This window comes from Ambystoma mexicanum, chromosome 4q, assembly GCF_040938575.1.
Source record: "Ambystoma mexicanum isolate Mex_15411 chromosome 4q, UKY_AmexF1_1, whole genome shotgun sequence".
In the NCBI taxonomy this organism is placed as follows: Eukaryota; Metazoa; Chordata; class Amphibia; order Caudata; family Ambystomatidae; genus Ambystoma; species Ambystoma mexicanum.
The window spans coordinates 115,970,086-115,992,805 of record NC_090928.1 but is presented as its reverse complement, the minus strand read 5'-3'; the positions used below and the strand labels follow the sequence as shown (position 1 = coordinate 115,992,805).

Genomic DNA, 22,720 nt, shown 5'->3' with positions numbered 1-22,720 from the left:
TGCCCCCTGACGCAGAACTGCAACCACCTGACGATGAGGATGAGGAGGGTGCAGATGGGGCGCCACCACATGGAGGAGGCGATGCACAGGAGGGGCGTGCCATGCGCCAAAGTATCATCGACCACTGCTTCTAGCACACACGGCTGGTGTTTATCGCATGGAGACTGCACTTGGGGCACTGTGTGTCTCTGGGACATGCACACTGTGGACTGTACACCAATAAAGCACACATACGCAATGAAAATGTCCACACATTTCTTTTTTTGAAAGAAAAAAGTGTATTGGAACTATGAACTGTCGTGTCACACCCCTTCCCACCTCCCCCCTGCACACCCCAACACACCCCCTCCCACCTCCCACCTCCCCCCTGCACACCCCAACACACCCCCTCCCACCTCCCACCTCCCCCCTGCACACCCCAACACACCCCCTCCCACCTCCCACCTCCCCCCTGCACACCCCAACACACCCCCTCCCACCTCCCACCTCCCCCCTGCACACCCCAACACACCCCATGTAGGTGTCAACAGATGCCTGTGACAGTGTCCACAGGCCGTCACAAGCCCCCTCTCCCGGCCCCCGGGGCACCCCTGGCTGTGGAGCGCAGGTTGCGTCCAGAACGTCGCACGGGGCTGCTCTGCGCAGAACTGGCAGTGGAGGATGTCCCTGGCTGCCCCTGTGCATGCAGCTCCTGTACTGTGTGGGTGAGGTCAGTGACCGCACGACGCAAGCCCGCAAGTTCGGCACAGATGTCCCTGGACATGGCCTGCATGGCATCCCTCAGGGTGGCAGTGCTCTGCGCCACTTCGGCCCTTAGTGTCTCCGTGGCCTGTTCAATGCTAAACCTAGCCCCCACACATTCCGCGGCATGCTCATCCAGCATTGCGGACAGTTGATGCTGCCGTTGAGTGATGTCCTCGAGGGACTGCTGGCCGTGCTGGCCCACGGCCAGTGCAGGTGGAGTGATGGAGGGGCTGCCCCCCTCCTGTGGAGTGTGCACAGGGCATGGGGTGGAAGGCCACTCCTCTGCCTCAGTGTGCCCCTGTGTGTCACCCTCATGGGGGCTGGCGTCTGAGAAACAGGGGGAATGTAGTTGGTCAGTGGGGCTTCTGACCTCCTGCTCCATGTCCGAGTCAGAACATGCAGCTGTTGCAGCTGTCTCCCCGATGTTGCTGCTGGCCGCTGACCCCCTGCCTTCTGTGGCAGGCAATGTCGGTGGAGGTGGAGCAGCTGCTGCTGGCCTGCTGCCAACAGGGGTGCTTGCCGGTGGGACCTCCGGTATGCCTGCAGTGGGACCTGCTTGTCGTGGGGTCTGCCTCACTGCAGCTGAGGTTGAGGGTGCAGGGACGTTGTTGTTGGACTTCGCTCTCTTCGGCGCAGGGGTGTCCTGGTCCTCTGGGTGTGATTCTGTGCCTGTGGTGGAGCAAAGGTGGGAGGGCGTTATTGATGGGTCTACGGACTTTGGAATGACAATGGTTGACATTATTTTGGCCAGTGGATGAGGCAGATTTCAGGCAGTGCCATGCAGGTTGTCTCCTTTTAGTGTGGTATGTGGATGCAGGTATGCGGGTGCCAGCAGTGTATGCAGGGTGGTGCTCGCATGTGGCTATGGGCAGTATTGATTTGTGTTGCATTTACACTCTAGGGCAACCTTGTGCTACACATGATTGGACTGCTGTGACTATGGCATGTCTTGTATGAGGCACCTACCTTCATCGCCTGATGTCGGGGCTCCCCTTTCCATCCCTCCAACGCCTTCGATGGATTCCATGCCGATGGTGGTTGCACAGATCTCCTCCCACGGTTGGAGTTTCAGGGGGGATTCCGACCCTCCACCGGTTCCCTGGGCAAGGTTGCGGTTTGCTGAGATGACGGCTCTGACCCGTATGCGCAGGTCATCCCAGCGCTTCCGGCACTGCTGTGGGGTGCGGGGTACGGTCCCCACCGCGCTGACGCGCTCAGCCACCAGGGCCCAGATGGCCTTCTTCTTCCCGATTGCTGTCCTGGTCATTTCAGGGGAGAAAACTACACCTGCGTTGTCCTGCAGGGTCTCCGCTAGCATGCAGAGTTCCTCCCGGCTGAATCGCTCCTGGCGCTGGCGGTCACATGCCTTTTTCACGGATTTTGGCATTTTCGGGAACTTGGATGGGTGGGTGTTTGGTTGGGACAGGTGTCAGGGTTGGGTCTGGTGTTGTTTGGTAGGATGGCGATGGATTGTGTTTTTAAAGATGGCCGACGGGCTGCTTCCCGTTCCGGCGCGATGACGCTATTTCCGGTTTGGCCTTTTACGGCCGCCGCTAATTACGGTGGCCGTAAATTACGGTGGCCGCTACTTACGCTGGCGGAAGGGCACCTTGCTCGCTTAGCGATGCCGGTAGGGGCCTTTTCCGCCATGGCGTTAATTGCATTACCGCCATGGCGTAATGCTCGTGCGCGATGGGTCGTGATGTGGCGCTCTTTACGCCATCGTCCCACGGCGTAAACGCTCATTACGCCATGGCGGTAATGACGGGCGATTACCGCCAGGGTCGTAATGAGGCCCAGTGTCTCTCTCCTGATCGGAGACAGCCCAGCATCAGGTCATGCATCACTCCACTGCTGTTCTTTGACCCAGGTCGCTTTGGGCGCACTCCGTGTCTAGGCACTGCTTCCTGGACCCACTGCCTGCGCCCAAAGCAACCAGAGCCCAGTAGCGAACCCCTGTGAATCCACTCCAAAATTTCTGGTGCTCTCAAAGGGATGCCCTAGTCTACGTCAGGCGATCAAAAGGAGGGGGATTATTTCTTTAATCAGCCAATGAAAACCACATTTGTACCTCAAAGGACGAGCAGAGGGCTCTACCGCACGTTTACTCTATCCCGGCGGCCATCTTGTCTCTCCGACTGGTAACCTTTTAATCTTTACTCAGATTTTCATTCCCACCCCCCACCCACCCAATGGAGGTAGCAAATACCATGATATGATATGACAGGTTATTTATAACGTGCTTAATACCCAGAGGTTTCTAAGCACGGACCCGGGAATCAAACCTGTGTTGCTCTGTGTCATCTTGCTTCGAAGGTGAGCACGTTGCTGCTGAGCTATCCTCCCGAGACTGCCACCCCTTTGTTGCCCCGGCCCCTCCCTCTGCGTTTTACGTTCATCGTTTGAGTAAACAGTTTCTGACGAAATACCACAATTTCTGATATATTGCGCCCTAGAGGAAAATCATCCCTTCATAGAGCCTGTATAAGGAGAATTAAAAACAGTTTTAGATAATTGTATTGGGCCAACATTGCTCCTGATTTTTCTTTTGTCTCTGACTAGTTCATCAGTTTGAATATGGCAGCAATTTAAATAACACCAGAACCTCTCCTTATATTTGTCGCTGTTTACACCCCTCTCTTTCCCCTTAGCAGCGGCTGCTCTGTACTACCAAGTTGCTCACAAGTATTTGACTGTCCTATTACTGCCCCAGTCCCCTCCCCTCAGTGGTTGTATTTTGGAGTTGCATGTTTTTCCCACCCTGCTATCCTCTCTCCCTTTTCAGCAGTTTCTACCCTCCATTTTTGCCCTCTTTTTGGTATTGGTGCATTTAAATTGCAGAAATCATTGTTGCAGAAGAGAGCGGGAAGGCGGTTCTGAACTGGGAATATATGGTTGGCATAGCAACCGACAATGTCACAGCATGAAAATGGCACATTGCTAAAATCCATTGTTTCAAAACTCCTAGGCTGTACTACTCAATGAAGAGTTCCCTAACAATAGTTGCTCCTATCAGCAGCTTTGTAAGAAGCAAGTCGGGTGCCAGGATTTATTTCCGAGTTGTGTAGTCATTTAATTTTGGTTTAGTTCGTAGCTAATTGGGCTACATTTGAAAGCATTTTTGTTTTTTGTCCTCCTGAGGCTTCCCCGCTACCTCCACCCACCCACGCTCTCCAACCCCACCTCAACCCTCTCTACCCCCACCCACCCCACTCCCAATCTTTCTACCAAACACCCAACTACCCCCGCCCCTATTATGTGTGCTGGGGGATTTTGTTTGGGCTATTTTGGGCTACTTTTCCAGAGGCTGCTTTGTTCTTCATGTTTTTGCCCTAACCAACTATCCCATCCATCCGCCCTACCCCCATTCTCTCTCCCTCCTTCCCCCTCAACTACAAAACACCAACCACCCTACCCACACCCTTCCAATCCTACCTCACCCTCCCTAAGCTAGCCCCACCTTCTCTACACGTACCCATACTACCCCCCACTCTCTCTATCCCCACCCATCCTACCCCCACTCTCTCTACCCCCACTCATACTCTCTATCTCTACTCACACTCTCATCTCCAGCCATCCTACCCCCACTATCTGTACCCCTACCCGCCCTACCCTCATTGTCTCTACCCACTCTCTCCATCCACACCTTCTCTACCTCCACCCACACTACCCCCAATCTCTCCACCCCATCCACCCATTCTATCCCAACACTCTCTTCCCCACCAACTCTACCCCCCCAGACTCCCTGCCCCCACCCGCCCAACTCAACCCCCACTCTTTACTTCCAACCCAACTCTCTCTAGCCTCATCCACCCACCTTACCCACAATCTCTCCATTTCAACCCTCTCAAACCCCACCCACTCCAACTATCTCTATCCCTTCACCCAGCATATGCCCCTGCTTCCTACACCCACCCACCCTACCCCAACACTGTACCCCCACCAATCCACCCTACCCACAATTTATCTACTCCCACCCATCCTACCTCCACTCTCTCTACAACAACCTTACCGACACTCTCTCTGCCCCACTCTCTCTATCCCCACCCACCCAACCCCTATGCTTTTTACTCCCACCCACTCAGCCCCACTCAATCTACCCCCATCGACCCTCCCTGGCCCCAGTCTCTCTACATCCACCCATCTTACCCCACACGCTAGCCTCACCCACCCTACCTTCACACACTCTAGCCTCAACCACACTCTCTCCCCACCACTCTACTAACACCAAAAATCTCTCTACGCCCACTCAGCCACCGTATGTGCTCTACCTCCACCCAGCCTACCCCCACACTCTCTCTACCCCCACACACCCTAGCCCCATGGTCTCTACCCCCACACACCCTACCCCCATTCTACCCCAGTCTCTCTATCCTCACCCACCATCCTACCAGCACTCTCTGTGCCCCATACATTCCAAACTCCCCCACCCCGATTTAGGTGGAAGACTCCCGATTTTTCAATAAATAATATTGCTATTTTTCCCTTTCTCCCACCTACAATATTGTTAACCCCAATGCAAGCCTACGGGAACATTAATTTCTACCGCTTTCCGTGACAAAATCCAACCCCCCCACCCCCAGGTGCTTCAGAATGTTGCCATGTATGCTACCCCCACTCTCTCTACCCCGCCCTACTCTCTTTAGCACCAACCACCCCACTACCAATCTCTCTAGCCCCTAACCAACCTCCCTTCCCTTCCCCCACTCCCTTTAACCGCTGCCACCAACCCTACCCACCTTATCCTTCCTCTCACACTCTTGCTTTATTTCTTACCCTCTCAATCTCACCATTTCTCGCTCATATTTCCTCTTGCTCATCATCGATGGCACCCTCTCTCCTTCACTTCCTCTCGTGCTTTACTCCCCTTCTTATTCTCTTGCACATCCGTACCCCTTATCATATCCTCCTTTGAAATGTGCACCCTCCACCTAGTACACCTTGGTGACTATAAATACAAAATGCAAAGAACAGCAGTAAACGCCAAAACTGTCATCTTCGACAATGCTCATTTTTCTCAGTAGTTCCTGTTCTTCATATTGTGACGAGTCTAGCAAGGTTGTCACTACTTCACCAGGGAAAATCTTCCATCAAGTGGCCAGGGAAAGGCAGAAGCTACCTGACTCTGACCCTGGGGATGGCTATCGGTGGGAGTACCACATGGGGGAGGACAACCGTTGGGGAAGCGTAGTAAAGTCGTTAGGTCAAAACAGACTGTGCCCTAATTATTTAGCCTCTAGTAACACCCACTTACACCATCCCCATTCCTGTATAGCATACTGTTGTATGAATGTTCCTTTGCTTGATAATACTGAGATGAGGGAGAGGACTGGAGCGATGAAGATTACTAGAAGCGGAAAGCAAATGCTGCGTTCTAGTTGTTGGAAAAGGTTAACAGGTGCCAGGACGTTTAAATACAATGCACTTGAAGAGAAAGGGAGACACACAGCTCCTGATGCTAGTCAGGACACCGAAGGAGGAGAGCAAGCTCCAGTGTTGAAAAAAGAAGCTGCTGGAAGTGCCGTCCAGGGATGTCAAGCAGTTGAGGGTTCGCCACGATGGTGCCATGGACAGCAGGATCTGTCAAGTGAGGAGGAAAGCTAAGCAGGACCCGGAGAGCTGAAGGGACGCTCTCCCAGCCAACGAACAAGCATCAGTGAAAACAGTGAGAGGCGAGGGCCGCCAAAGCCGCTGACGGAGGCCGGTAAGCCCAGAGAGAGAGATTGGGATGCCGGAGCTTCATGGTAGAGGCTGATAAGCCAAAAAGGGAGCTGGGATACCAGGAAAAGTGACCAAAGAGACAAAGACTACTGAAAGCGGGTCGCTGACCCAATATATGAAAAGGATATTTAAATACTCTTCAAACTGTATGAAAGATACAGTGATTGCTGATGAGAAGTCTGAATCTGGAACCTGCACCCAAATACTGAGCCAAATAAGGAAGTCAGGGCAGGAGAGTAAACTAGGCATACAGCGAGTCTGGGACCCACACCCAAGGAATGAGTTCAGGAAGTCCTGATAGGAGAGTAAACCAGGCATACAGCAGGCCTGGGACCCACACCAAGGTAACGGAGTAGGAAAGCCCTGATAGGAGAGTTAAAGAGGCATCCAGCGAGTCTGGGACCCGCACCCAATAAAGAGTGTTGAACTTGAAAAAAGGGGAACAGCGCCCCAAATGGGTGGAATCTAGGGGAAGAGAGTTTCCCTACCCTTGCAGAATTGTGAAAACCTTGAAGGGAAGGACCATACATCCCTTCAAATTGTGGAATGATATAACAACTGTGTGAAATGGAAGAAACTCAAGGTAAGAGCCGCCCCCTTGAGATTGTGGCGTATATTAATGTGGCATTGGAAAAGCCAGACAAATCCAGGGGAAAGGAAGGCCCCCTTTTCTGGTGGAACTTTATTGATTTCGTTTGACAGGTTAGAACATTTGTGTTTGGAAAGCTGTAGGTGTTCAGCTAAAAGACATTCCCAACTTCACGTTGTATTAAGTTTATTGTGTGAGGGTCCGTTTAGGTTTTGGACACAGGACAGAGAATTCTTTTTGTTTTGGACATTCTGACACAGACGTTCCTTCGTTTTATTGAGGCAGGGAAACCCTCCTAGAGTCAGGGACAGGTAGGATTTCCCCAAGCCCCTTTTTTTCTTTTTTAAATAAAAGTCTATAACCAACAAAGAAAATGCCACTGTGTCCGAGTCTTACTAATGATCCCTTCCATAATCCTTCATCTTGTTGCACCTTCTCCCATCTCCCTGCACAGGAGTAACTACTCTACATAGTTAGCAAGTTGCATTGCCATTGTTTTCTCTGTTCGTTACTATCACTTTTAAACCTATTCTTGATCTCTCACATTTTCAATAAATATACTTTCCTTTTTTAAATGTGCCCTGTCTGCTTTTATTGCCATAATATAACGACTTCCAACTATTCAAGCAGCGTCACCAGGGTATAATGGGAACATGGGGGACGGAAGGGGTGTGCTACTTCCAGGAAGCAAAAAATGCAGTAATCCACAGTGCGAAAGTGCAAACGATTCAGATAGAGCAGTACTCGGTGCAGAAAGAAGGGAATACAAACATTTCCTAGCAAGGAAAAAGACAGACTACAGTGAACATATCTGGGGACATTTGCTAAATGCAATTCATAGCAAAGACAGTCACAAATGTTGGCAATTGATCAGCTCTGGCAACACAGAGGAGAAGTATATACAGCATAGTAACATCCTGAAGATGTCTGGCTAAATCACTTCCAACATCTTTATAGTGAAGAGAGCCCAAGAAACCAACAACTCTCTTCTCTTCAGAATAAGGACTCTAACATTCGAGCCATTAACATTCTCAGTAGAGAAGGTGTATAAGGCTACTGTTGTACGAAAATCAAACAAAGCCGCCGGATCTGATAAGATCCCTATGGATCTATTTAAATTGGAGCTTAGAGCATGGGTGCCCTACTTGACAAATCTGTGTAATGCCAGCACATCAACTAATAGGATCCCCAAATCATGGATTGGTGCAGAAATCGTTCCCATATATAAAAAGGAGGAATGTGTGAATGCCTCATAAAACGTCCATCCAATTTACTTGTTGGACATTGGAGATTGTGAAGGGGATTTTTGAAAAGGTGGTGATGACCCAGCTGGGAGCCTGGATTGCAGAGAAGGGATTTATCAACCAACTGCAGTGCCAGGCTTACAAAGTGGAGTGAGCAAAATTCACCAGTGTCTTTTACTAAATTTGCTCATAGAGAAATACGTGATTCTCAAAAAAATGAACATTTTCGCGATGTTCATTGACCCGAGACCCAAGGTTGATTGCATGCCTTAAAGGAAGTTATGGGACCATTTGTGAAGGTGAGAAATGTCACCACATTTATTATCTTCTATACAATTACTATATAGTGAAAATGAAGCACCAATAAGATGGGCTTTAAATTGTTCTGCATTTTTATTAATCAGGTGATTGGCAAGTTGCGTTCATTACCTACCTATGACCCGACAACTGGAGGGGACAAATGTCCCATCTTGATGTGCGCTGATGATGCAGCACTTGTTTCATTGACACAAATAGGCCTAGAAAAGCAGCTTCTTATCTGAAAAACTTTGCATGGAGAATGGCCTCCAAGACAATGGTAATCACAAGGAAAAGGAAACCTATCTTCTGTATCAAATTGAATGGAGAATGGAAAGAACAAGTAAATTCCTATGATTACCATGATATGAGGATGACAACACATGGAACCTGGCACAAACAAGTAGCCGGGGTAGACTTAACGCGATATAGTGGGGCCATTGCAGAGTTTGCAAGAGTCAATGGAGATGGGGCCATGAAAGTGTCTATTGAGGTGTATCAGCTACAAGCCCGGCAAGCTGCTCTTTATGGAGCAGAATTAGGGAGACACATGGATATCAAAGCATTGAATGCGATAGAGATCAGACAAATCATCACAGGGCTCCCACTAACAACTCTAACAATCCTGGTGCTTTTAGAAGTCAATTTGTATAGCACAGGCCATTTAGCATCCATGAAACAACTGTTATATTGGGTAAGATTATGGAGCACTGCTGCCTTAGTAAAATAGAGACGCACTGAAAGACGTATTGATTCAAGAGGGAGTATGCCGTGGTATAGTCACATTAAAACACTCTTGAATAGCTTGGGTTATAATGAATATTGGGTTATAATGAATATTGGCAAAACTTAGAGCAAATTGATGTGAACACAAAACCCATGATTAAAAGCAAATACTATACCCTGGAGAATGTGAAGGTTACAATGCATTCGTATAGCCACATGATGGCATTTATATCGCTATTAGTCCTGTTTTTTAGGCATAACTAAACAAAGATGAATTCAAAATGTATGAAGTAACATTTAATAAGGTTAATGTTATTTACTGAATGAAATTATGAATCAATGTTTTGATGTATTGTTTGTTGTATCTATGATGCATTGTCGATATAATAATAAATAATTGATTGAATTGGTTAAGATGCAACATATGAACTCCCACTTCAGGTTGCTCTTGGTCTAACAGTACATTCCAAAACTTGTAGCAAATCCTTGGTACAGCTTATGCATGGCTTGTGTTCCTCAATTGACTGTAATAAACTTCTCTGGCTTAAGACTTCTTTAGCTTCTGAAGTTCAAAGCCACATGAAGGATAATGGAGGATCACATCTACCACAGAAAAAGTGATCCCTTCCTGCAACTGGGATGACTTGTTATAAAAAAATGTCACAAAAAAGAGGAAACATTGTCCAGAACATTGCACAAAACAAGCATGCGGAATCGCTCACTACAGAAACTACACTGCTGCATGAGATACTCCAGCTCCAACAAAGGCCCAAAGCCCAGAAAGCCAAATATTATAGTTATTAAGGAGTTTGATGTTAACAGAAATGCAAAGGATTTTAACTCTTTCAAAGGACAAATTTGCCATGCTTTCTGTGCAAAACTGGAAGTATCACAAATTCTGTTACTTAAACTGTTGAAAGCACACAGTCGGAAAGCAGGACGGGTGATGTTGCAATGGTTAACAAACTTAGGAAAACAAGTTTGAATTCTACATATGTTCCAAACTGGACTGTTTTCAATTCAATATTGCAATAAGTGGCAAAGCAAATAACTCGCCTATGTGTTCTAGCAATCATTAACAGCTAACCGAATAGATTGTTCAATTCAGCTGACTTCCTCGATATATCTAGAAAATGTAACAAAGTATATTTGTGAAACAGATTCAAAATATGTTGTGACATTAGCTTTGGGTCTCTTATGTCCTTTGCAGAAACTAATAATATTCAAAAGTGTGTCCTTTAAATCCAGTTGTCCTACAGCCTGGTGAACTACACATATGTATGATATTAATTTATGCTATTTCCATCTTATTGACGGACCCAGAATTCTTGAAATGTCTGCTTTCTGGTACACTGAGAGCCTTTTCATCACAGACAAACCTATTTGACATGCTGAAAAAGCATACAAACACATATGTGTTGCTCGGTATGCCTACTTTCTGGAAGTGTTCTTCAAGAAGCATCCATGTGCCAAAATTCTTAATAACGTAGACAAATTACAAGCAAAGCGTATTAAAAGCTGCAATATTGAAGACCTCCTAGCAACCAAGGGGAAATATAATATGTCTGAAAAAATGTAGGTGTTTGACAATGTGCAAAGACAGTCTCACCCAACAATGAGAACGATTAGGGATTAACATGGCCATGGCGTAATCCCTGTTGTGTTAGATGTGGAGACTGGAATGCACACATTTCGTCAGTGGAGGCAATCATGGGTAATCGTAATCATCTCTTTGCATTAAACTTTGCGAACTACTATTTATTTGTTCATTAGCATAGCACACCAAACCCTAGGGTATCTAGGCGATGATATGAAGGCATGCTTTCCTGCTGAAATATGTGTTTTGAAAGAGGCAGATCTTGCAATATGTGAAGAGTTTGAAAAAAGAAACTGGCATATGAGGAAAAGGAATATTCTATTCTCCGCTCTTGGAGCTGATAAAGAGCTTGGATATCAAATCAGAGCTTTGAAGGTCACTGGTGATTTACAAATAATTGAAACAACCTCCTAGGACATTTTCAAAATATATTTACACAGTGCTGGTATTTGACCATATATCTAAGAAGACATTGAGCATAGCAGGGATACCAAAGCAGGCAGCATCACATAAACATCATTAGAACTCTGAAGAAGCAGTAAATAGGGAGAATTTTGAAATAAACAAAGTACTCTTTGAACTTAAATGGAATGAAAATGCATAAATGCACACGTTGAAATGTCCTTTCTCAGCTCGTTTGCATATTTGTACAAATCGGGAAGGAGGGGCCATTTATGCACATTCTAAAGCACATCCCAAGTTCACAAACATGATGTGCTTTAAAATATTCACAAAAAACATTCTTTTGCGGCGATTTAGAACAAGAGCAGAGGGATATATATTTTTTTCTTTATAACACATTTAACAATGACAGGCTCTTGCGGTTTGCGCTCCCAGCAACTATGTGTGCTCTCCACACTAATGTTTACAAGTTGGCTGGCCAGCGCATCTTTTGCACTGCTTTTCTGACCCTCTTCCCCAAAACGCTCAGGTCATCTTTCAGAGCAAGGTGACCTGTGCATTTCTCAAACCACAGCAAATTATAATTATCTGTGGTAGGTTTAAAACTCTGTCCATTAAAGTCTATGTTGTTGTGGAATACTTGTCCCAGTTTCCCTCACAGGAATGGCAAAGACAAACTTGGGGGAGGCCCTGGTGGGTCCTCTGCAGTGCATCACTTGAAGATACAGGTCAGCGTCACGATACACTTGACATAGTCATTCTCTTGCCCTGGTTTAGGCAAAATACACGTCAGGTATACTTTAACAAGTTTACTTCATGGCATCCTATTTTGTGAACAAACCCATTTTATCTTGTGATGCACATTGCTTAACACGTAATAATGAAAGGTGTGCAGCTCACATCAGTGTTTGCATATTTCAAAATATGTATATAGACGAGAGAAGAACACTGGCATGACTGGGTATAGGAGAGGAGCCATTAATCCAAGGATATTCCTTTCAACCCAACAAATTAGCCTTAAATGTGTATAGATGAGAGAAGAACACTGGCATGACTAGGCATAGGAGAGGGGCCGATGATCCAAGGATATTCCTTTCAACCCAACAAATTAGCCTTAAATGTGTATAGAAGAGAGAAGAGCACTGGCATGACTGGGCCTAAGAGAGGGGCCGATGATCCAAGGATATTCCTTTCAACCCAATACATTAGCCTCAAATAGCAGAGAAATATAATTGTACATTAAACCGCCAGAAATAAGGATTGTTTTAATAAAGAAAGGCGGTGTGCTCTTAAAACGCACTATTTGATCCGAACTTGTCCAAGCATACAATAACTAGGCCCTACATGCATCCAATCAATGCTGGAACTGACCTATGGCAATTGTAATCCAAATAAAAGCTGAGTGGATCATGCAAAGTTACACAAACTGGAAGCATTGACCTTTAACCCTTAAAAAGGGTGCTATTCTCCTAGAGAATAATGAAAACCATACATATATAAACATAAAAGATACATCATGGGTTGGTAATATGTTTGTGCAGATACATTATTCACCATTTTGCTATGATGGAATTCTTGGCTTAGGTGCATAGGGGCACAAGCGTGATTGTTGGTTGCTGAGAACTAAATGATCTGATGGAGTTAAATGAACACGATTGGCTTCAAGGTGCAAGAAAGAGAAATTGAGACCCATGTGTGAAACACAGCCAGATACCCTCAACATGATTTCTATTACAGTATCAAATCGTGCAAATGGGCTTCATTACAAAAGGCATACATCCGCGAATTATTCACCTGTTTCTGATGTCCTCATAAGGGCAGAGGTCAGGCACATCTCCCCAAATGGAGCTTACCCCAAAGCTCCCCTCTAAAGTACGTTTCAGGAAACATTGGAGAATTGATCTTAAGCTACACATGGGCACGTATCCATTATCCACTGGTGTGCTTGGACATCAGTCTGTATCCTTGGGAACCGGTATACAATGGACAATGGCGGACAATGGACCATTATGACAGTCTTGCTCTGCAGTGTGGGGAAAAAGGAAGATGTGGGTCACAAAAGCACATACCGCATTTTTATTAATGGCAGAATGAAGCACACGTCTGTGTTTTGCAATTAGAACACAAAGAGACCATGCTTATTAGTATAATGGAAACAGGGAATTCAATACACTGAATCGAGGTCAGAAAGAAACACACAGTTAAATTGTACTTTAGAGAATCTGAGTTTGGTTTTTAGTTGTTGGATTTTCTATTGTGATTTTATGATTATATTGCTTGCATATAACTTTTTAATGTAACTGTTTATAGTTCAAGCTCAGTATTTGGGTGTAACATGGTTTAATGCTTTAATGAAAACTAGAAATAAAGTGTTTAAAAAAAGAAACAAACAAACTATCAGGTGTGGACTGGGAAAATAATTTTCAAAGTGGCCCCATATCAAACATTTTCAACTAGCCCAACCTTTCTCCTATTAGGAAATCTGGAAATCAAATTGGTTAACAAACAAAAGAGGCTCGGAGGTGCAGAGGCCTACAGGTACATCTCCAGAGTACCCTATAGGTCAGTCCACCCCTGACAACTATTAAATCAGTAGCGAGCCACATGAATTCAATGATTTCACCCAAGGCTCAGGGGGCTGAGACACATTTTACAAAAAGGTACAATAGAAGCCCGAGAACAGGATCTGAGAATTGAGAAAACGTGCCTACAAATTTAGACCAGCAGGGGTTACAAGAAACGAATTGCCCAATGTCTTCAGCCGCCCTTATATGGTGGCCCGTTACATTACGTATTCTGATGCAACTGCTCTAAAGACCCGCGAGGACAATTCAAATTATTGAATCCCTCCCCAGGCTGCAGGCTCGCGCCAGACCTTTCTATGTCTTTGGGTGGCATTAATCTCCGTGGCCTCTCCACACAGGTTGCAGTGGGTGCCATCATTCAGTGTTTATGACACTGGCCACACCATCTGCTAAAGGGTCATTTACAGAATGAGGCACCTACATTCAAAAACGTCAAGGTGTGCAGCTATCAGGGTACTTGATTTATCCTGACATACTGTATTCCGTCGAGGGACATACGTTGCAATATGGATATGCCAAGGAACTAGGAAATTCAGAGTGTATGGGGAGGGGCGAGGTGAGTAGCGTGACCCCCTCCATTCAGATACTGGTGTTCGATGCCTCATTCGTTAATGTGCCATGATGGTGCCACGTGAGCCATAATGAAATGATTATCATACATATTAACATTCGGTAGCTGCTAGTCCGGTCCAGGCTTTAAGTTAGCATTCTGGAACTTGTAGTATTAGATTTATAATGGGGACGACTAGGACTACATGTCTCACAATGCCAAGTTAAAATCAGGACTGGACTAGCGTCTTATGAATGGTATGGACAATGTTGGCATGTATGGAGTACTTCTGAAACTGCAAAACGTTCTGCAGGGGAGAATGCTAGGGAATTGCCTTCCGAGTACCGCTGTCAGAATCACACAAAAAGTGACTCACAAATATTCGTGGGTCGCTGCATCAAGAGTTCTGTGATCCACAAACCAAGGGTCATTTTTTTGGGACGAACCAGCGACATGCATCTCCAAAGGACACTGGTGTCCCGGCGACCACATAGTCCACTCCATTAATTTCTTGTCAGCAGAAACCAAAAATGGTACAACAATGTTTCTATATCCAACAGTATAGAGCAGGAAATAGAAATCCAACATTAACATGCGGGTGAGTGCCTTGGCCCAGTTTGGCAGTGGGGCATTTTATATTGCCTTTGTGGGATGGAAGTTGCCTCCCCACTTTCATAGGGCCCACTGTGCAAGCACTTCATACCTGAAGCCGTCATCCTTCTGCCCCATCCCTTATTGTTCCTTCTCTCTGTTCTGGCTTCTGCCTTCTCTGTTCGCCTGCTCTCCCTTTCTCCACCTTCGATGGCTACGGTCTCCAGTGCAACCTCCATCCCACCACTTTCCCTCGTGTCTTGGCATCCTCTTGGATCCACTCGTCTTATTCTGCACAATCAGCTGGTTGTTTTCTTCCCTAAGAGGGTATGCCCTCCTGGCCCACCTCCCCAAGTACTGTACCGTACCCTGGGGCCCAGGATGCTTAACGTAAGCTCTATGTCTGTGTCTCATTCCTGATTCTTCACAGAGGTCACCCTCACTCCTGCCACCACTTCCCTGCTCTACTACTGAACCCGCCACCAAGGGCCAGCCCAATAATGAGGGAGCGGCCTAATCCCCAAATGGAGGACGCTGCCCAAGACAGCTCCCAAGTGACAGGGCCTGCAATGCTTATCCATGCAGCTTGTAGGGAAACCGCTCCGGTCTAATGTCAGGATCGCCAAAGTTATCAGAATCTTGTTCGGGTGGTTAGGAAGGGTCCCCACGTGCATGAGGGGTTCATGTTACACGTGTCATATTAATGACTGGGGGTACGGCGAACTGAACACGGTGTTGCATTTTCATATGTATCCAGTGTAGTTAATTATGGATGGTATATGTTACATTTAGTGTTCCTTTTTGCTTTGCTTAGAACTGATATGTATTCGATTTGCACGCGCAGAGAAATATGAAATGTTAAAACCGCCACATGTGACATGAACAAGATTAACACATGGGGTGCTCTGGAGTACATAGAAACTGGGAGACAGCGAGGGTTTCAATGCACGTGCGAAGAGGGAACCTGTCCTGAAATCTTACGGAAAAGAAGAAATAATATTCATTAGATATGCACATGCAGGAACGTAAAAAAGCATTTCATGTAAATCTGGATGTAGTAGGGTTTTGTGCATCTATTAGGGCTTTGCAACCTAGCAGTTGCACAATGAATTTCAGGTAAATGGGAAGTTCTGGTTTTGCGGGCTTGGGGTTGACGAGGAATAATGAGTAATCCAATAGAAGGTCAGCCGTCGAACAGGACGCAGTGGTTTATGGCTTAACACCCCTGCAAGGAACATATGTAATCTTTCCCTTTAGCTATTTGCTTGGGCCGGAAATAAAGATGGGGTAAGATGGTACCCGAGGCCATGGTGTTCGCTGCTCAATTCTTTTCTCAGGCTGGAACTAGAGACCATGCATGCTGGAGCGGTAGTCATATAAATTAGAATGAGTTAAGTGGAGCCAGTTAACCGCGGCGGATGAGATAGCAATCGGTAGTACAAAGAGAACCTGTATGCTCAGTATTTCCTCATGTTGCTAAGATATTCGTGCGCACAATCACACTTAAGGATAAAAGGCCTTAGGCCAGTTGTTGCTAGGGATGTATATTGGCATGTGAATGTTTTATTATGTCACCATGGACGAATCCTAAGCAAGGGTGGACCATGAATATGATCTGAAGATGTTAGAAAAGATTGTCGATGACCAATGAGAAGGGAAGAAATGAAGACAGATGGAACTTCTTGGGTAATTGTTTTGTCCGATCATGTGTGAGGGGTGGGTTGTAAAAGTATCTGGGAGTGTTTTAACTGTTGCAAAAATGTAGAAAATCTATAAACTGATGTGGTTCACTGAGACTTGGGTTAGTTTGGTTACACGGCACCATCTAACTGCTCCCCAAACGATTGTACAATAAACCTGCTTTACATAAAAAACCTGCACTCGTTCCTCAGGTGGTGGACCCATTTCGGGCTGAGGTAATTAGGGGTCTGCCCCCACAACCTCCAGGCACAGATGGGGCCCAGCCAGATCCCGTCTAAATGTTTCAGGTCAGGGAGGTTCCTGCAGCAGCGAGCCACCTAGGTACGCTTGGCACAGCCAAGAGGAGCAGGAATATTGAAGGATTTATCTCAGTCTGCCGGAACTCCTATAAAAGGCGTCCATCTTGATGGCTGGCTCAGCAAGCCCCCCCACCCGGCTGTCATATACTATATGCTGCATTAAAAAGGTAATTTCCTAACTGTATTGAGGTACGTAGAAATAACTGCCTTGCGCCTATAAAACATCACACTGTAGGAATATAGTTATCCATACTTCTGAAGATACCAGGTCATGTTTAGTTTCCTTATGCAAATGGACAAAGCGTGGGTTCTTTCAGGAATCACTTGTAGCACTAGATCTGACTGTACAAGGAGTCATTTTAAAAAGGTGAAATTGACTAAACACAATGAGAGTGCTGAAATAAAGTGATTTCAGACAGCAGTGTTTGTTCACAGTGCAATACATCACTCTTTGATATCCCAGCGTGAAGCCCAGCAGGCCAGGGGTGCAAAGGAGATTACCAGGGGTAGCAGCAGCTGATACCCCCAGCTACCTCCAAATGGCATCCATGGGCATAAGGTCACCTCCTCGATTCAAAGTTCCATAAAGAAGATGTTGGTGCAGATTCTATAACTAGCTGAGCAAGAGATGGCAGCAGAACTGTAGTGCTACTTATCTCCTGGATTCTGTACTAGACCGTTGGTGAAATCTTCCCCCTTATTTGGCCAGAAGGCCCTCCACTACAGTCCCCAAAGACTCCATTCTTTCATACAAGACTAAAGGAGGATGAGACAACCCGTAGTTGGGAAGTTAGGGAGAGGGATGACAAACGTATGGAGATGATGTCTGCCATCACTGGTGTCATTGATGAAATTGAGGTAATCATTAGGGAAAATAAAAAGGCATAGCTACAGACACACAGATCTCCTTGAGGAACATGATACTAAGGGGAAGACCCTACCACATCTATGGAGAAGTCCATTCAGGCCCTGATCGCCCAGTTTGGGAGAGTTACCAGAAATATTCTGAGCAGGAGAACATTTCTAGAAGTTATATTTACAAACCTTTGGTTTTCAAGAGAGGGTTTAGTGGGGTAACCCCACCGGCTTTCTACAAAAGACTCTTCATAAGCTGCTAAGTCAGTCTCCCAGAGAGTGCTTTCAGATAGAAAAGGCCCATAAATCATTTGGCCCTAAACAAATTGAGCGATAACGACCATGGATATAGTCAAGTTCTTACTTTCCAGTTTGGGAGATATTACTAAAAAATCATCTTGGTAAATACATTGCAATTTAATGTTTTCTTGACTCCTCATTTCATCCTACTGAAGCATTCCTATACACTTTCCAATTGTCTACATAAGGGTCAATGTGAACTCTTGGTATCCAGAGGTGGCTCCGAACTATAGCCATCATCTTGGTAAAGACCTTGGTGCTGCATTGAGACAAGAAAGGAGGACCCTGTACAGAAACAGAGATGTCGCTAGTAAGAACCTCCAGAACTGGTAAAGAGGAGGCCAGATAGATCTGTAACGTTAAGCAAGCATTCTTCAGGTGCACTACACAAATCTGGTCCCCAGGATTGTGCGCAGCCTGCTCTGTATTTCAGTGGACAACTTGGATGCCCTGTCCAAGCTTGCCTCCTCATATCAATACACACTCACATTCCCATACACATAACAGGGACGATAGGTCAAGCACGATGTGTTGGTCAGGGGAATGAAGGATACTGTACGTCATAGTTTCAATATCTCGGCCAGGTCAACCCAGCTCTTATACCCACCACCCCCATTCCCACAGATGATAATTTCAATGCCACTTTCTATGCAATAATGTGGTCTACACTGCTTTCTAAACGCTCTGAAACTACATCCCCACTGATAGTTGTGCTATATAAAACAGCAGAATAATCATTTTTATTCTTATGCTTTGAGATGTTGTGTCGATAATATTGGAGGCTAGTTGTCCCAGCTTTAGTGGCCCTCCTTAAATAGAGCATGTTCGTCTTGGCAGAGGTCTTTTTCGAGTTCCCTAAGCATTTTCTGAAGCCTCTGGTTGCATGCTGCTATTAAATGCTGCATTTTAACCCATTCCCCTGTCAGGTTATGGAATGTGGCCCCGGGTTTAGTTGTCTTAAACCAGTAGACACCTCTTTTCGTTATTGTTTTGGCTTCCTCCCCTATTCAGGAAAAAAGATATACATTCCCTGATCTTGGGTAGGAATGTTCTGACACGTAATCACTTTCGCCTTGTTTGTTTCTTTGGTCGTGTAACCCCTCTGTCCCTCCCTCCTATAGTCATGATCCAAAATGTTGTTACTAGGCTTAGCTGTGAATGTACCATATCCCCCTCCAACATTTTTCCCTATCCAATATTCCTGCTTTCTGCCACTCTATGAAAATATGTTTATTGGAATGTAGCACATTACAAAACAACAATAAATTGGAGAACTTGATGTTAAAATGTAAATGCATCCAAATCACAATCTCTAGCAACTGGCTGTTTAAGAGCTCCAGACCCACCTAATGGAGTCCAGACTGTGGTCCAGACCTCAAAAGAACATTCTTTTAAATGTAGGCCACCACCGATCTTACAAAACTTTGCAAGGTACATTTCACTCCTGTCCTAAGTACAATCCAATCAGACTTGCTCCTATGAAACATACTAACATTGACAAAATAAATGCTGTCAAAATAAATATGACGCATAATGAACTATACCTCAGCAGTGTAATCCTTCCCATGAGGCTATTTAATTAAATGAATACTCTTTTCACAAAGTTTGCTTTGAAAGAAAAAATGATGGGTTGAAAAACATTAGTCAGTTCTCCGGGCTGCTGCTCACCTTGCAGGTAGGGTGTTGATTCGCCCTGGCTGCTCCTGCATATTGTGATTTTAGCAGTCACATTCAGACTGAAATTGTTTTACTGTTTTTTTTTAATCTTATATTCATTTTATTACTTTCCTTTCACGGTTCCGATACTCCGGGCCGCTGCAGGCGACTGGGAGCCAACTTTTTACATTTTTTCCAGCATTACTTGGTTAATTATATATTATTTACCATCTGCTCTCGTTTTCATTTTATTTTCTGCTTTCCTTGTAAATCACGATTGCGGCAGGAGGTTGCCTGGACTCCATCAGGCCCGGGGCTTGTTCCGGTGGCTGTCTTTCCTTCATTTCTATTCCCTGAACTCACCCAGCTGCAGTTTTTCTTTTGCGGATGCTCGCCTGGGGTCCAGAGTATTGGCCTCTGAGATATCATGTGCCTATATAAGCCAGCACCTGTTAGGAAGCACAGCAGATGGGGGCAGCAGACTTGCACCTGGCATTGCCGAAGTCCTGCTTAAGTCAAGCCCGTCTGTGCCCGTTCGTGACACGGCCGGCACGGGAGGCTCATTCCCTTGGACGTCCCAGCCCATTTCGCACCATCATTTCTGCTCTCGTAACCAGCTGCTTTTGCTTGCACCTATGGCCACACCATTTCCCCAGGGATGTGTGATTCAGGACAGGGTGTGTGTCCCTGTGCCCTCTTCCCATGCCTCCCTGAACTGCCTGCTCCTGAATGCCTGGTCACTGGTTGCCCACACTCACCATTGCCACGCACGTCCTTCTGACAGATCTAGCACTAGACCTTACCTGTGTCACAGAGACATCTGCTCACGCTCTGGCCCATTTGCTTCATGCAGACTTTAACATTTTGCGTATTAACCACCCCCTCCTTGGGTTTGGGCCGGCAATGCTATTGTTTTCAGATCCCCCTATGCAGGTTCCTTGCTTCCTATCAATCATCAGATTAAAACGGAGTCTTTGATAGTCCGTTTTTTCGTTTCTCCTGCTATCTGCATTCATTTTGTAGTTGTGTACCGCCCCCCTGGCCCTGATCCCTCTTTTTACATAACTTTTCTTGATTTTTTGGCAGATATTCAGTTTAGGCATGCACATCATGTTATTCTAGGGGATTTCAAGCTCAAGGTTAATAATGTTAGCAATCTTAAATTTCAGATTTTTATCTCCTCTATGCAGGAGGTGTCATTTCCTCAAAAAGTCTGTGGCCCTACCCATGGATTGGGCAATACTTTGGACCTCATATTTTCACCATGTTCAGAGGTCACAGTCTTTCCCACTTTCCCAGTCACTTGGACTGATCATTTTATTATCCCATTTGTCTGGGATATTAGGATTCTGAAGCATCACCCTCAGCCCCTTGCCGTCCCCGACGTGGCTGGCACTCGGTTTCCCAGGCTGATATTGTTGATCAAATCTTCGCCGGCTTGTAGAAACCGCCACCATAGATCTCAACACTTTATCTGATACCTTAGTTTTGGTGGCTGACTTATTAACCCCTCTTAAAATATCTAGCGCGTCCTCCGGCCCAACTCAGCAGTGGTTCACTAATGAGCTGTGCGCGCTCCGCTTAAAGCGTGGACAGTGAGCGCAAATGGAGTCTTTGCTATGCACCTACTGCCAAATTAGCCCTATCTCAGGTCACGGCTCATTACCATTGTGCTATTATTAGTGCCAAACAGACTTAGTATACATCTCTCATTGAGACAGCCATTAATCGCTTCAAGGAGTTGTTTAAAATTGTTTGGGGTCTCTCCTCTACTCCTCATGTTCTGGTTCACCGACGCAGCACCTTTGCGATTCCCTATCCCTCTTCTTTGTGGACAAAATTAACAAGATTAGACCTAATATTAATTCCCCCTTCACTCAGTTACCCATCATTCCCCAAACCTTCTACTTTGTCCACCTTTCCCACGTTCTCACCTCTAGATGTCTTGGCGGCAGCACTCAAACTCAGGTTTGCTTCCCCCGGGATTCGATCTGGCTCGGTATAATTAAGGACATCCTGCCAGGGGTGTTGCTAGGTCTGGAAAAGACCCGGGGCTATGCTGATGTTGGAACTGTCGGGACTGGGGGCTAGCTAGCCTTTTGGCTGCAGCTCCTGAGATTCTATCCGGGGCTACAACCAAAAGACCAGGGGCTATAGCCCCCTTAGCCACCCCCTAGCAACGCCTCTGCATCCTGCCCTCATACATGTGTTGACCAAAGCTGTGAACACCTTGTTTCGCACTGGGGTCAATCCTTACTTGCTCAAGCATGCTACTGTCATTCCCCTGCTGAAATAACATCCCTGGACCCCTTGGTTCCTGCTAACTTCTGGGCTATTTCTCTTCTCCCTTTTCCTATGAAACTTTTGGAATGTCTGGTCTGTCCATTACTTACTGCTTTTCTTGAAGAAAACTCTTATTTCCATTCTTCCCAATCTGGTTTCGATCCAGGATTGGGGATCAAGTGTAGGGGTGTACTGAACTTCGGCTTCGAGTACGTATTTGGCTGAATTCTGGCTGAAATCAGCTATTCGGCAGAATACTTACTTGAATCAGAACTCGAAGCCGAAGTTACATCCCCACTGCAGAGAGACTCGGGTAGCAGATAACAAGTGACTTGGCCTCCTCCCTCTCCATGGGTTCACTGGCAACTTAACTAGTGTCTCTAGAAGCCTTCTAGTATCCGGCCAGTGGCGCGACTGGGGGCACTTCTATCGCAAACACATCCGTGCACAGGGCTCCAAATAGCAATCACTACCTGTCCCTATCCCCACCTCTTCTGGGACATTGACACTAACACATCTGCGGAGTGCCTCGGGCAGCAGAGACAGTGTCCAAGTCCCCCCCCAGCCCCCAGGTGCAGAT

The 22,720-nt window shown here is 46.1% G+C and overlaps 1 protein-coding gene across 1 annotated transcript in view; it reads right to left on the bottom strand.

The window, feature by feature from the left end:
• Positions 1–13,277, bottom strand: part of ZC2HC1B (zinc finger C2HC-type containing 1B) — a 515,316-nt gene extending 502,039 nt beyond the window's left edge. Inside the window, exon 1 of the mRNA XM_069609006.1 lies at positions 13,115–13,277. The gene's annotated coding sequence lies outside the window, so the exon portion shown is untranslated. The remainder of the gene's footprint in view (positions 1–13,114) is intronic.
• Between the last annotated feature and the right edge of the window lie 9,443 nt (positions 13,278–22,720).